Source organism: Bubalus kerabau, chromosome 1 (assembly GCF_029407905.1).
Source record: "Bubalus kerabau isolate K-KA32 ecotype Philippines breed swamp buffalo chromosome 1, PCC_UOA_SB_1v2, whole genome shotgun sequence".
In the NCBI taxonomy this organism is placed as follows: domain Eukaryota; kingdom Metazoa; phylum Chordata; class Mammalia; order Artiodactyla; family Bovidae; genus Bubalus; species Bubalus kerabau.
This window is the reverse complement of record NC_073624.1, coordinates 71,992,484-72,006,028: the sequence shown is the minus strand read 5'-3', so window position 1 is coordinate 72,006,028 and position 13,545 is coordinate 71,992,484. Positions and strand designations below refer to the sequence as shown.

General features: G+C 37.7%; 1 long non-coding RNA gene across 5 annotated transcripts in view; it reads right to left on the bottom strand.

Moving 5' to 3' along the window:
• Window positions 1–1,956: 1,956 nt before the first annotated feature.
• Window positions 1,957–13,545, bottom strand: part of LOC129650680 (uncharacterized) — a 44,331-nt gene continuing 32,742 nt past the window's right edge. For 4 of the 5 annotated variants that reach the window (XR_008713926.1, XR_008713927.1, XR_008713929.1 and 1 more), the window contains exons 2-4: window positions 6,878–6,986; window positions 5,422–5,627; window positions 1,957–3,576 (exon numbers count right to left, since the gene is read on the bottom strand). This is a non-coding gene — a long non-coding RNA (uncharacterized LOC129650680). Of the gene's footprint in view, window positions 3,577–5,421; window positions 5,628–6,877; window positions 6,987–13,210; window positions 13,237–13,545 lie in introns of those variants that run through there. The other variant, XR_008713930.1, reaches the window with a different exon arrangement.

The following is a 13,545-nucleotide window of genomic DNA, read 5'->3' as shown; positions in this document are numbered from 1 at the left end:
GTTCCTAAAGGACTGGGGGAGTGATCAGTCAGAGGATGCAGAGGTGAAGGAATAGAAGGTCAAAAGCAGGTTTTGCCCTCTCTGGAAGCCCAATATATGTCTGCATTGCTTGTATGGGTTCTTTAAGGAATCCATTGCTAGGCATCTCTTCTGGAAGTTCCTCTAACTCAGATTAATATATCTTTCAACAAAGACATCATTATTTCTTTTACAGCCCCAAAGTATCCTTCAGTCCACCTTTAGCCTCTGCCTGCTGCAATCCCATCCCCCATTCTGATGGCGCTACTGAAAGAACCTAGTCCAACGTCCCATTACCTTTCTGATGTGTACGGTTCACCTATGATCCTCAGGAGGCACCTGTGTGTCTTTGCCCAGGAAAATTTGAGGAGTGCAGGCTAACCCCAAAGCAACCTCCTCTCAATCTGCTCTGGCACATCAGGTCAGACACCAATGTTCAGAGTCCTCTATCTGCTCTCAGTTAATCCTATTAAAACCACCTTTCCAAGGTCTGAAGGGAGAAACAGATACCACAAGCCTTTACCCTTGGAAGGAAGGAAGGGAGAAAGCACACAACACAACTCTAAGAAATACTTCTTACAAATTCTTGCTTCTAAATGTTCAATACCTTAAACCTTTATATCCTCTAGTGTTTGAAATTTCCATTTTAATGTTCTGTCATTCTTACAGTAATTAATCTTTTCACTTGTGCAAGTTTTATGTGGGTTTCTGATAACCAAAGTATCCTTAAAGAAAAAATCAACTATGATAACTTAAGATCTTTTTCTGTCCCTCCAAACAGGAGGATTTATTTTGAGATGATATCCCAGGTACTTTAACATAGACTTCCGTGTGGTTTTTACATTATGAAATGGTGTGTTGACAAAAAGTTGTATCTACTGTATATAACAAAATGTATAAATTTTATGAAACAATATTAGAGAATCGAGATGAAAAGCATAAATTCCTATAAAGACACAGAATACCAAAACTGACCAAGCTTTAAGAAAATAAGCAGATTAAATTAATAATCAAAAACCCACCAAAAATAAAAGCCCACGACCAGCTAGCTTCACAATGAATTCTACCAAACTTTTGAAGACCAATTAACACCAGTACTTAATAAATCTTCCCAAAAAAAAGAAGAGGAAACACTTTTTAACTCATTTTATGAGGCCAGGATTACCCTGATACAGAAATCAAAGACATCACAAGAGATGAAAACCACAGACCAATATCCCCTATGAATATTGATGTAAAAATTCTTAACAAATCCAGAAAATTGAATGCAGCAACATAGCAAAAAAACTATAGACTGTTGCTATACTAACCATATCTTTTTATTGGGATGCTTGGAAATCTGAGGTCTTGCTGACTCTGAAGAGACTGTTCCTCCCAGAGCTGGCCAAATCCTTGAGACTAAACAACTCATCTGCTTCTGCTGTTTTCACATGCAGACCAAGAAATTCAGAACCGATACCTCAACCATCTCATTCATCAGGCTTTCACAGGGTTCTCCCAGTCTGTGCCACTATTCCTCTACCCCAAACATCTACAACCAGGTACCAGACAACTAGCGCCCACTGAAATTATTCAAACTAGCCAGCCCTAAACTTGCTTACTCTGCTTTTCCCTTTTCTTCCCATGGAAACCACAATAAAGATACTTGCCCATATTTTCCTCTACATCCCCCCATCTCCTGACTGACGATGGTGCTTCCTCCATGTACTCCTTCTACCCCACATGGCATAACATGTCCCTCTTCTTGGAAACTGAGTAATAAACTATCTTTTCAATGGCAACTGTCTCCTGATTTTTTGGCCTTCCCACTTTTGAATAATAATAAAACCTACATCTTAAAATAAATAAGATAAATTTATCCCAGGAATACAAGATTGGTTTAACATACAAAAATCAATGTAAACATTATTATTAATACAACAAAAATCACATGATAATATCAGTAATCTAGAAAAGGCATTTGATAAAACCCAACACCCTTCCATTATAAAATCACTCAACAAACTAGGAATAGAGAGAGTTCTCTCAATCTGATAAGGGCATCGACAAAAACTCACAGCTAATACTGTACTTAATGGTGAAAGATGGAAAGTTTATTTCCTAAGATCAGGAACAAGACAAAGATAGCTAGTCTTACCACTTTTATTCAGCATTGTTCTGGAGGTTATAAGTAGGGCAATTAGGCAAGATTAATAATTTAAAAAATCCAAATTGGAAAGGAAGAAGTAAAATTATCTCTATTTGCAAGTGATATTCCATATACAGAAAATCCTAAGAAATCCACAAAAAACTATTGGAGCTAATCAATGAGTTTATCAAAGTTGCAGGTTACAATACCAGCATATAAAAATCAATTGTGTTTTTATATGCTAACAATAAACAACCCAAAATAAAATTAATAAAATGATTTCCTTTACAATAGCATCTAAAAAAGAATAATATAGTCAGGAATAAATTTAACAAAATAAGTGCAATATTTATACATGTTGAAAGAAATTAAGACCTAAGAAAGTAGAAAGACATTCACGTTCACAGACAAAGAATTTGTTCAGATAACAATACTACCCAAGTTGTTCTACAAACTCAGTGCAATTCCTCTCAAAACCCCACCTGTTCTTCTTCACAGGTGGGATTCATATGGAAATTCAGAACCTAGAATAGCCAAAACAATCTTGTTTGGCAAATTCAAGTTGGAGGACTTGCATATCATGATTTCAAAGCTAAAATAAACAAAATCATTTGGCTCTGGAAAAGGTATGGGCATATAGATCAATAGAATAAAATTGAGAGTCAGAAGGAAGCCCACATATTTGAAGGCAACTTATTTGTGATAAGGATGCCAAGAAATTTCAATGGAGAGAAGAACAGTCTTTTCAACAAATGGTGTGGGAACAACTTAATATAAAAGATGATATACAAATGGCCAATAAGTACTGAAAACATCATCAATATCATTAGTAATAAAGGGAAATACAAATCAAAACCACAGTAAGATGCCATTTCATACAGACTAGAATGGTTATAATAAAAAAGACAACAGTAAGTGTTGATGAGGATGTAGAAAAATTGATAGGAATTTAAAGTGGTGTGTAGACACCTTTGGAAAACAGTTTGGCAGTTCCTCAAATACTTAAACATACAGTTAAAATACAACCCAGCATTTCCATTCCTGGGTATACATTCCAGAGAATTTAATGGCTTAGTATTAAAGTTACATTGGATTTAAGATATCAATTAGAGAGATTTTAATCTTTTTCTAGGGCTAAAGTTTAAATAACATAAAAATCATCTGTTCTTTCAGTTCAGTCGCTCAGTCGTGTCCGACTCTTTGCCACCCCATGAATTGCAGCACGCCAGACCTCCCTGTCCATCACCAACTCCCGGAGTTCACTCAGACTCACGTCCATCGAGTCAGTGATGCCATCCAGCCATCTCATCCTCTGTCTTTAAGGTTAGATAAAAATCAATGGTAAATACATCTGATCCTGATGATTTTTTTCCCTGGGAGTAGTCAGATTCTTTACCACTTCCCAGGTGATGTAGCGGTAAAGAATCCACCTGCCAATGTAGGAGACACAAGATATACAGGCTTGATCTCTGGTTCAGGAAGATACCCTGGAGTAGGAAATAGCAACCCACTCCAGTACCCACTCCAGTATTCTTGCCTGGAAGAATTCCATGGTTAGAGGAGCCTGGTGGGTTACAATCCATGGAGTCTCAAAGAGTTGGACACAACTGAGCTGAGCACACACACACACAACTACAAGAAAAGCACTTGATCAAATTCAACAACCATTCATGATAAAAAGTCACAGTAAAAGGATATCTATGAAAAACTTACAGGTAACATTATATATACTTATTTGTGAAATATTGAAGGTACTGAAGTATTGAAGGTATCTAAAGATTGAGAATAAAGTTAAGTTGTCCCTCTCACTACCTTCTACTTAACATTTCATTGGAAGTCTTAGCCAGTGTAATAAGGCAATAAAATAAAATGCACGAAGTTGAAAAGAAAGAATAAAATCATCTCAGTCTTAGATGGTATTATCATTTACAAAGGAAACCCTATGTAAAAAGATTTGACAGACACCTCAGAAATGAACACATTCAAATGTCAATCAAAAGGTGGTTAACATGCTTAGTCATCAAAGAAATAATATTAGAGATAAGATACTAAAGAAAGATACTAGCCAATTACAATGATCAAAATTAAAAAGACTGATAACCCGAAGTGTTGACAAACATATGAAGCAATTATAACTCTAATCCATTAATAATGAAACATTGAATAATGTAACCATTTTGGAAAGTAGTTTGGCAATTCCTTAGAAAGTTAAACATATACTTACTATGTGATAGAACAATTCCACTTCTAAGTATTTATCCAAGAAAAATAGAAGTATGTGTTCATACAAAAACATACATATATATAAATATTCATTGCAGCTTTATTCAAAATAGCCAGAAACTAGAAACAACCCGTTATTCATCAACAGGTGAATCACGGTATAGTTATACAATAGAATACTATTCACACTTACATATATAAATCTCACAAACATTATGCTAAGTGAAAGAAGCAAGACATAAAAGACCATATACTTTATGTCCTTTCATTTGAAACTGTTAGAATGACAAATCTACAGTGATTAGAAGCAGCTCAGCAGTTGCCTGAAGTGGGATGAGGGGTGAGGATTGAATCGAAAAGGACACAATGGTAATAGGAATGTTTTATATTTGGGGTAATGGGTACTCTTTATATTTTCATTGTGGTAGTAGTTTTATGGGTGTATATACTTGTCAGTCTTTACTGAACTGTAGACTTGAAAATGTGTGTATTTTACTGTATATAAATTATACTGCAACAAAGTTGGTATATGAAATACTATACACCCATCCAAGCAGCTACAGTTAAAGACTGATAACAGCAAATGTTAGTAAGGATACAACATCCCACAGCTGTTAATGGGGAGAAGACAGAGCTGGTGGGAGTGTAAAATGACACAAATACTTTGGGAAATTGTTTTTCAGTTTCTTGTAAAGTTAAATATATACCTATCTTATGACCCAGGAATTCCCCTCCTAAATATTTTCTCAAGAGAAATTAAACACATGTGACCACACAGAAACTTGCACATGAATGTCCACAGCAACTTTAAGCAAGATAGCAACAAATTGAAACAACCCATTCAACATGGAGAAGAATAGACATATCTATGGGATGAGATACTAAGCAGTAATAGAAAGGACCAAACTGATAATTATAGCAACATAGATGACTCTCTACATGGAGCAAATGAAACCTTACACCAAAAAAAGTACATATATCATCCCACTTATATAAAACTCAAGAATAAGCATCACTAACTCTATGATGCCAAAAATCAGAATAATTCTTACCTGTGTGGTAAAAAATTCATTGGCAGAGGCACAAGGAAACCTTCTGAGGTGCTGGTCATGTTCTGTATCTTGCTAGGAGTTTAAGATCTGTCCATTTCACACTAAGCAAATAATATCTCATTAAAAAAATAACTCAGTCATGAAACTTTCTGATACTTTTCAGTCTCTTTCACAATCCAGTCTCAAGGAAGCACATAAAATAAAACCTTTAAAAAAAAAGAAAATATACATGATCTTGATTGGAAAGACTTAAATACATAGGAATATCACAAGTTGTACAAATAATATTGAGTTGAATACCTTTTTGATTAAAATCTCAACAGTTTTGTTATGGTTATTTCATTTTGTTTTTGTAAGTGGATAAAATTGATTTAACTGTGTATGGAAGGATAATACCCAGGAAAAGTGAAGGAAAAAACAAAAAGAGAGCCAGTGAATGAGATTTTCTTTTAAAAGTATCAGAATACAGAATTACAAGTATCAGTCATTATAATATAAACAACATGGCATCAGCATAGAAACTGACAAGCAGGTCAGTGGCACCAGTGAGAATATATTTCCCATCCTCCCTGGAGCCAGAAGTGGCCGTGTATCTGAGCTCTGGCTTACAAAATGACCATGGAAATGTTGTTTACCACCTCCAAGCTTACACACCTGATTTTCTACTTACTTTCCCTCTTCTGGCTAACTGGAATAGTGATGAATACCCAGGTAGCTTAGAAGCCTCATGTTGAAGATGGAGAGTCCATAAAGTGGAACTTCCACCCAGAAATACCCATGTTGGACAGGTTAGCAAAAAGGAAATAATTTTTACAATGCTAAACCGCTGAGACTGGGGAAATTTACAAATTAAAGTAGTTAGTAATAAAGATACAAATTTGACTCAGAATAAAGAGTAGATTGGAACTTCCTGCTGGTCCAGCGGTTAGGATTCCACACTTCCATTATAGGGAGCATGGGTTCAATTACTGGCCCAGGAACTAAGAAATCCCACATGCTGAGCAGCCAAAAAGATAAAACCTACCCCCCTCAAAAAAAGAAAACCACAACCAAAAAAAAGTAGAATATAAAATTAAGTAGATTAAAAATTAATTAATATTTAACTGTCTAGCATTGAAGAAAAATAAAATTATACCTTTATACATAGTAATGAATTGCAGGTAGATTAAAGAGTTGGGGTTTTTTCCTAAATAAAAACTATATTTTAAGAACTCTTTCTGAATACATATACAAACAAATGTTTTTTAACCAAGACTAGAAACTCTGAAGCTATTTTAAACACAGTCATTTTTAAAGTCAATGGAAACCTATTTAAACTGTAATGTCATAAATATAGGGCTTCCCTGGTAGCTCAGTTGGTAAAGAATCTGCCTGCAGTGCAGGAGACCCAGGTTTGATCCCTGGAATGGGAAGATCCACTGGAGAAGGAAATGGCAAACCACCCCAGTATTCTTACCTGGAGAATTCCAAATACTGGAGACTGGGTCATAAAAGGTACTGCAGCTTCCTCCTGTCTCTAGGATTTCTCAGTCTGCTGGAGGTTAACTGTCTCAGGGTCAGCAGCCCTGCAGAGAGGCAGATGAGGTGAGGAGCTGAACCCTCTACCCACAGCCGGTCCACTTAACGTAGTCCCTAACACCACCATCACTACTCCCGCCCTCAGCTGAGATATCAATTTCCTCAGTCTCAGTTACCCAGGGTCATCTGTGGTCCAGAAATATTAAGTGGAAAATTCTAGACATAAACAATTCATTTGCGAGGTGACCTGTTTAGTGTTAGTCACTCAACTGTGTCCATCTCTTTGTGACCCCACTGACTCTAGCCCACCAGGCTCCTCTGTCCAAGGAATTCTCCAGCGAAGAATACTGGAGTGGGTAACCATTCCCTTCTCCAGGCGGTCTTTCCAACCCAGCAATTGAACCCAGGTCTCTCGCGCTGCAGGCAGGTTGTTTACCATCTGAGCAACCAGAGACGCCCCACAAGCCAACCTGAGTAATGTGATCAAATCTCACAATGTCTTGCTTGGTCCCACCCTGGATGTGAATCATCTCATTGTCCAGCATATCTCACTCATTAGCAGCCATCTCCACAATCAGATCGACTGCCATGGGATCCCAGTGCTGGTGTTCAGTAATTCTTATTTTACTTAATAATGGCCCCAAAACATAAGAATAGTGATTCTGGCAAGTCAGATCTGCCAAAGAGAAGCTGTAAAGTGCTACCTTTAAGTGAAAAGGTGAACACTCCTGACTTAAGGGGAAAAAAAATCATGTGTTGTTCTTCTATCTGTGAAATTGCAAAGAAAGAATAAGAAATTCATGTAGGTCTTCCTGTCACATCTCAAACTGCAAAAATTGAAGCCACAGTGCCTAAGTCTTAGTTAAGATGAAGAAGGCATTAAATTTGTACAATGAAATATTTGAGAGACCACATTCACATAACTTCTATTACAGTGCATTGCTGTAATTGTTCTATTTTATTATTAGCTATTGTTATTAATCTCTTACTGTACCTGATAAACTAAACTTTATTATAGGTAGGTATGTATAGGAAAAAACATAGTATACATAAGGTTCAGTACTGTGGTTCTAGGCCTCCACTGGAGTCCTGGACTGTATCCCTATGGATAAGGGGGGACCACTGTGGATATATATGAGCAGGTGACAGACACTCCTCTAAGAGCTCCATATGTATTAGTTCATTTAATTCTCGTACTTCTGTGATATAGGTTTTACAATCTTGATTTTACAGATAAGGAAATTTATGAAACTTCCCCAAGGTCACACAGCTTATAAATGGTGGTGCTGGGATGCAAACACATTCCTGGTCTTAATTACACAAATTACTAGATTATTAATATGATCTGGAGGTGGGGGTAAAAGACCAGAGGACTGGAGGTGGAGAAAGGAAGAAGCTAAGTGAATGTAGGGGGAAAAATGACTGAATGAAGAAAACAATATTACAATGTCACCACATTTATACATCTGTAAAATTAGTATATGTATATAAAGCCATTTTTAAAATTTAAAAATTGGAGGATAAACACTTTACACTATTGTGTTGGTTTCTGCTGTAAAACAGTACATATCAGTCATAATTATATACATATACCCTCCTTAGGGAGCCTCCCTCCCCTCTATCCCTCTAGGTTGTCACAGAGTACTCAGCCATTTTTAATAAAAAGCATATTAAATATTGTAAGAGAACATATTAGAATTTTTTAAATTGGTTTATTCCACACCAAAACTGTATTAATTATAACTGAATCATTGTAGTTCCTATTCTTATCAATGTTTCATTCATTCAACAAATATTTAATGAGCATCTACTATATGCCGGGCAATGTGCCAGATTCTGGGGAAAACACTGTGAAAGACACAGCCTCAGTCTCCTCAAGGTATTGACAGCAGTGGAAGATGGAGATCAGGAAACCTGCCACGTGACCCTCCTTACACCTGTAATCCCAACAGGACAGATATAATTTGTTTCAAATCACACTGAAAAAAATAAAGACTACATTGATATCTGCAAATAAACTACGTCAACCAATCAATATTGCTAACTCCCCTCAATTCCCCCTGCTAAACTTTTCCAAGTTGCTGGCTCAAATACTATAGGTGTACCTAGCATTAACCCCATAGGCTCCAGTGACCATAAAATCTAAACCAAGAAGAATAAAAACAAGAAGCAAATATTATTTGTAAGTATTTTTGAGGTTTCTGAGGCTCAGAACATGATCAGAACTTCAGCCATAGCAGGAAAAAGGAGTCGCATATATCCTTTGATCCAGGATTTAAGTGGTTTGGATTTACACACAGAAGCTAAACCCATAAATGCACAAATCCATGCTGATTCCATTTGGATGGAGACCTTCTGCAGTGTCATGCATCCGGATTCACACAGGGATTGGTCAGAGACTCTCTTCAGAACCACTCTTCAAATTACTTTATACATTGAAGCCGATTATACTAACAAAGTATTTGCTGAATGAGTGTCTCAGAATACCAAATGCTGATTTTTCAAAAATCCTCTCAATTAAAATCCCTTTGTGGAAGCCAAAAATCTGCCAAGTGAGGAGGTATTTGATTATTAGAGACTCATTGGAACAAGCTGTGCTCGTATTCATTTCTATTTCATGAACTACCTTAAAAATAGGCATGGAATAATGTCCTAGGGTTTTTTTCTGTGAGAGTACATTAAGGGAAAATAGGGTCATTAAGCACCTCACTGCAGAACAGGCAAGAGAGAAACAAGAGACGGAGGCCCACTGGGCAGAGCATTTTCTCTCTTCACTTTTATCATTTTGGGGAATCTTGCAAAAGAGCCAACAAAAGAAGGCTTGGAACCTTCCTCTGAGCAGCCCCGAGTACACTGACAGGCAAAGAGTAGTCAGTCTTTGGAAAGTGCGTGGTTCTCCAGCTCCTTTTTCTACCACTCGCCCACCTTATGATCTAGTCACACTGGTTTCTTTTTGCCTTTCCTAGCCCTGTCTCAGGGCCTTTGCACTTGCAGGCTTCACCAAAAATCTGTCCCTGATTTTCCTACAGGTTTCCACGCCCATAAAGAATCCTTCCGGGCTACTTTCTCCAAAGAAACCCCACTCTTCAGACTCACATTCTTATCTTTTTCCTTGTTCTGCTTCCCACAGCAGGCATCACTCTGTGGTTCTCTCCTTCATGTACTTTTTACATGTTTGTTGCCTGTTTCCCTCCTGTAGAAGAAAAGCTCCATGAGAGCAGAAACCTGTCTGGTTGAGTCACTGCTCTATTTCTAGTGCTAAGCGCTGTGTCAGGCACATAACTGACAGGCGATATTTGCTGAATCAATGAATGAGGACACAGAAATCTTGCAAATACCTGTTTTAGCTCAAGTTAAACACCTCTTGGATTTTCTGTGAAAATCCACTGAAATACCTTATGTAGACTCAGAAATCACTTTTAGAAGATTATCAGGTGATTATATCATGCTAGGTACTGCCATTTAAGTATCACAAAGCCAAAAGCTGCTTTTTGCCGCAGAGTCTGCTCTTTTATTTCCTGCCCCATCTGAGCCAAAGCTTATAAACCAGAAGAAAAGGTGAGAGAGGACCTCTCACTACATCATCAATGCCAGTTTTGTTTCCCTGATGTCTCTAGTTCGTTCATGCTGTAGGCAAGTTACTTAGACAGCTCATTCCTCCAATTTCCCCTTCTCAACCGTGAGACTAATAGAGCTATTATGAGGATTAATAAGATCATGTTTCTGTAATGCTGACAGGTGCCATATGCATTTTTTCAAAACATAATTAGCATTCTGTTTCTTTCTCTTCTCCTTGTTTTTCTTTTTGTCTCTAACACAGAGCCCAGTGTTCCATCTTCTTCCCACCACAAATTACAGAAAGTCATTACCAGTGTGTAATTGCCGTTTAAGTGGGCCTTTGAGGTGAGCGTCTGTTTTGTAAACCACAGCCCTCCTTGCCTCCTGGCACTGAATCCATGGCCGGGATGATATGCCGGTAAACACGATGATAATAATGGCTCTGACAGCCTATTTCTCTAGGTGTCATTACGGCAGGAATCACCAGGCACCCAGGCCGCAACTTGGTCACAGAGGTTGATTGGCTTCTAACCATTAACACTGCAATTATACGAATGCTCCTGATGACTCTATCCTTCTTTCTCTCATTTCTATCATTTGGGGAATCATCCAGGTCTTTCTTTTTTTTACTTCCATATTTAATGTATTTATTTAATACTTATGCTTATACTTTTATTTTTTTTTCTTTCTTTCTTTCTTTTTTTACTTTACTATATTGTATTGGTTTTGCCATACATCAACATGCATCCGCCACAGGTGTACACATGTTCCCCATCCTGAACCCCCCTCCCAACTCCCTCCCCATACCATCCTTCTGGGTCATCCCAGTGCACCAGCCCCAAGCTTCCTGTATCCTGCATCAAACCTTGACTGGCAATTCATTTCTTATATGATATTATACATGTTTTAATGCCATTCTCCCAAATCATCCCACCCTCTCCCTCTCCCACAGAGTCCAAAAGACTGTTCTATACATCTGTGTCTCTTTTGCTGTCTTGCATACAGGGTTGTCATTACCATCTTTCTAAATTCCATATATATGCATTAGTATACTATATTGGTGGTTTTTTTTTCTGGCTTACTTCACTCTGTATAATAGGCTCCAGTTTCATCCACCTCATTAGAACTGATTCAAATGTATTCTTTTTAATGGCTGAGTAATACTCCATTGTGTATATGTACCACTGCTTTCTTATCCATTCATCTGCTGATGGACATCTAGGTTGCTTCCATGTCCTGGCTATTATAAACAGTGCTGCGATGAACATTGGGGTACACGTGTCTCTTTCCCTTCTGGTTTCCTCAGTGTGTATGCCCAGCAGTGGGATTGCTGGATCATAAGGCAGTTCTATTTCCAGTTTTTTAAGGAATCTCCACACCGTTCTCCATAGTGGCTGGACTAGTTTGCATTCCCACCAACAGTGTAAGAGGGTTCCCTTTTCTCCACACCCTCTCCAGCATTTATTGCTTGTAGACTTTTGGATCGCAGCCATTCTGACTGGCGTGAAATGGTACCTCATTGTGGTTTTGATTTGCATTTCTCTGATAATGAGTGATGTTGAGCATCTTTCATGTGTTTGTTAGCCATCTGTATGTCTTCTTTGGAGAAATGTCTATTTAGTCCTTTGGCCCATTTTTTGATTGGGTCGTTTATTTTTCTGGAATTGAGCTGCAGGAGTTGCTTGTATATTTTTGAGATTAGTTGTTTATCAGTTGCTTCATTTTATTATTTTCTCCCATTCTGAAGGCTGTCTTTTCACCTTGCTTATAGTTTCTTTTGTTGTGCAGAAGCTTTTAATTTTAATTAGATCCCATTTGTTTATTTTTGCTTTTATTTCCAATATTCTGGGAGGTGGGTCATAGAGGATCCTGCTGTGATGTATGTTGGAGAGTGTTTTGCCTATGTTCTCCTCTAAGAGTTTTATAGTTTCTGGTTCTTATGTTTAGATCTTTAATCCATTTTGAGTTTATTTTTGTGTATGGTGTTAGAAAGTGTTCCAGTTCTTTCATAAAAATATTTTTAAGTATATCTGATGGTGCACATCTCCACAGATTTTCACTCTGTGTTCTCTGGCACTTCCACATCATTTTGCTTATTTATGAAAACAAGGAGGATGATGCACTAAAAGGTTTACACTTCATGAAAAGTTCTGATAACCACTGTGTCACTGCTCACAGTATTGACATGCAGACAAGGCATCCACTTCCCACAAGTGGGACCATCCATGAAAATGAAAATTTGTGTTCTCAGTCAGCTGTGGGACACCTGATATGCTAGGTGTTGGAGCCTGGGCTTTTCTGGACAGGGTACAGAGTAGCAGCAACCAACTTGTCACCATCTCCCAGAAGGAAAACGGTCAAGTCATCTATCCGGGGATGTATCTAAGAGCCTCATCTCCAGGATGCTGCACACCTACTCTGGTCTTCAGCACATATTCTTCGGGATCTTAGCTTTCAAATATGTCAAGTACCTTCCTAATTTTGGGCATTCAAATTATGCATATTCTCTCAGGCTTGGATCTCTATTGTCTCAAATCATCGACAACTTAATTCCTAATCAACATTTTGGTATATATGAAATGTCACTTTCTCAGCAGAAACCTCCCTGGTTACCCAGAATAGATCAAAACATCAGTTAGGAAGTACTGGCTGCAAACCACAGAAAACCCAGCTAACAGTATCTTTAACAATGAGAATGCATTTTTTTTCTCACCTGACAAGCACTCTATAGGCATATAGTTCTGAATATTCCCAGAGGTTCAAAGTTACATTTTAGTTCTAGATGAGCTTTCTGCCATTATCTTTACTTTCCCCTCATGGTTACAATATAGTGTCCACAGCTCTGAGCATCAGGTTCTCACACAACAGTATCTAAAGTAGGAAAGAAAGGGAAGATGTTCTCCTCACATGTTTCTCTCTGTATCAGGGAGCAAAATCTTTCTTAAAGTATCTCTGTCTAGGAGGCTTTCACTCAGATATCACTGGACAGGATTTGCTCACATTCTCAAATTCTATATGCCAGGGAAGTGGAGGATCAGAAAGTTTTAG